This window comes from Peromyscus maniculatus, chromosome 12, assembly GCF_049852395.1.
Source record: "Peromyscus maniculatus bairdii isolate BWxNUB_F1_BW_parent chromosome 12, HU_Pman_BW_mat_3.1, whole genome shotgun sequence".
Lineage (NCBI taxonomy): Eukaryota > Metazoa > Chordata > Mammalia > Rodentia > Cricetidae > Peromyscus > Peromyscus maniculatus.
The window spans coordinates 49,072,952-49,075,836 of NC_134863.1; the positions used below are offsets into that span (position 1 = coordinate 49,072,952).

The following is a 2,885-nucleotide window of genomic DNA, read 5'->3' on the forward strand; positions in this document are numbered from 1 at the left end:
GCACCAAGTCATTGCTTGTTTTAGGGTTTAATAGAAACATAGGCCTAAGAATATCCACTTGGGTGTTGAGAACATGGTCCTTCCTGGAATTTTTTACCTTTATTAGTTTATCCTTTCATAGAAAATGTTTTTTTTCTATATAATAAATTCTGACTATGATTTCCACTAACTCTACTGCTCTCAGTTCCCCCTTCTTCCATTCCCATTTTAATAACTTTCTATCTCTCATTGGACAAGAAGAGGCTTCTAAGAGATAAATATAAAAGATAACGAAATCTATCACATCAAAGTTGGATAAGGCAAGCCACCAGAAGGAAAATAATCCAAGAGAAGGCACCAGAATTAGGACTCACTCATTCTCACACTCAGGAACAACATAAAAGCATTAAACTGGAAGCCATAATATATATGCAGAGGACCTGATGCAGACCAGTGCAAGCCCTTTGAATGCTGTGTTCAGTTTCTGTGAGTTCATGAGAACTTTGCTCATGTTGATATAGAAGGCCTCGTTTCTTGGTGTCTCTTAACCCCTCTGGCTCGTATACTCTTTCTGGCCCTTCTCCACAAGGTTCTCTGATCTCTAAGGGGAAGGATTTGATGGAGACAGCCCACTTAGAGTTGAGTGTTCCAGGCAGTTCTCATTTTCTTTTGATCTCCACTGACCCAACCATCAAGTGATTTACCTCTCCTTCTCTTATCATTCTTTGATTCCTATTATGTAACTTCATCTTAGTTATCCTATATACTGAATGCTATTCAACCTGTGCAATAATCACCCTATCAGGGCAACTTCCTTTTAATGGCAATATAGACTAAGTAATACTTATGTCAACTTCTGTAAAGGAATATCTTTAGAGTATATATTCCTAATGCATATTTGTGTACTGACTCTATCACTATTGTGTACTTAATCACCAATATTTTATACAAAATTTCCTTCTGGGCTACTAAGAAGGTAAATTTATTTGGGAATTTGTTGTTATGTCTTGGTTAGGTCCCTTGGTCCAACTTTTCTCTTAAAAGATTTTTTGTGCCTTGCAACTATTTATTTAAAAGTGTATCTGTAGAAATCATTCCATGTCTTGTGAATCTTATTAGAAGCCTATTCCTAAGGGATAAATACAAATTCCTTTACAAGGAACACAATATTTCTTTAAAATCCAGTATATTCAATTAGCTTTTTTATGTTCATGCATCACATCCAAGACACAAAATTTCCAGTGTCCGTGTGTTTCACACTTAAAATATCACAAGCTTAGAAGGTCTCCCATTCACTTTTAATCTGCTACTGCCCTCTCATTATCACATGGGATCAATTAGAAAATTGTCATTCTTGATTTCTAGAGTATTCTTTCTGTTGTAGTATTTTTCAGACTATGAGAAAAAGTTTAATACATTATCTCATCTGTAGAAGCTCCTTCAATATTCACATGAATATTGATATGACTACTCCCAGTGACTACTGTCTTACATTCATTAAATCTAATTTCAGGAGACATTCAATGATGACATGGAAAAGAAGAATGAAACAGTATGGACAGAATTTGTTCTCATAGGTCTCAGATGCCAACCACAGTGGAAAATCCCTCTGTTCCTAGTGTTCTTGGTAATATACCTCATGACCATTATGGGAAACCTTGGTCTTATCACTCTTATCTGGAATGACCCTTGACTTCACATCCCCATGTACTTCTTCCTTAGTAATTTGGCTTTAGTGGATACTTGGTTATCATCCACAGTGACACCAAAGATGCTATTCAGTCTTTTGGACAAGGGCAAGGTGATATCTATCTCTGAATGCATGGTGCAATTCTTTTCCTTTGCAATAAGTGTGACCACAGAATGTTTTCTCTTGGCAGCAATGGCTTATGATCACTATGCAGCTATATGCAATACTTTGCTTTATCCAATAATTATGACCAATAGACTATGCATTCGTCTATTAGTTTTATCATTTGTAGGTGGCTTTCTTCATGCTGTAATCCATGAATGCTTTCTATCCAGACTAAGCTTTTGTAATTCTAACATACTATATCACTTTTTTTGTGATGCTATACCACTGTTGAAAATTTCCTGTACTGACCCTTCTTTGAATTATCTGATGATTTTTATTTTCTCTGGTTCAATACAAGTGTTTACCATTATGACAGTTTTTATCTCTTACACATTTGTTCTCTTTACTATTTTAAAAAAGAAGTCTGACAAGGGTGTAAGGAAAGCCTTCTCCACCTGTGGAGCCCACCTCCTATCTGTGTGCTTGTACTATGGACCTCTTCTCTTCATGTATGTGCACCCGGCATCTTCAGAACTAGATGATCAAGACATGTTCCCTTCTTTGTTTTACACAGTTATTATCCCTGTATTAAATCCAATTATCTACAGCCTCAGAAATAAGCAAGTCATAGATTCTCTGAAAAAAATGTTAAAAATAACAGTTTAGATCCCATTAATAACTATTAGTTATATTAAAAGTCACAATATTGAGGTAAAGATGGATTTTGAAATAATAAATGTTGGAAGAGATTACTGAATTGAATTGACATACATAATTATCTCCATAAGTTTATAAACACAGCTGTATTCATTGATCATATGCATATATGAAAACTTTTAATAAAGGAGCAATTTATAGTTTCATGTTATCATGTCATTCCAAATGTTATAATAATTTTTTTTCTCTCAAAAACACTTGAGGGTAATAGAGAAAAAATTCTGTTATAACCCAGAAAGTCATGAGACGTTTACTCTGTGCTGTTGGCAGATTTGTGTGTGATTTCACTGAACAAAGTCTCTGGAATACTAATAGCTGTGAAATGTCTTCCCTGACATATTTGATGTGACATGGTGAATTTCACTTGCTGATGAAATCCAACTCATATATATGA

The 2,885-nt window shown here is 34.8% G+C and overlaps 1 pseudogene; it reads left to right on the forward strand.

Moving 5' to 3' along the window:
* The first annotated feature begins 1,492 nt into the window (after positions 1-1,492).
* LOC107400335 (olfactory receptor 5H17-like) lies at positions 1,493-2,462 on the forward strand (annotated as a pseudogene).
* Positions 2,463-2,885: the final 423 nt, after the last annotated feature.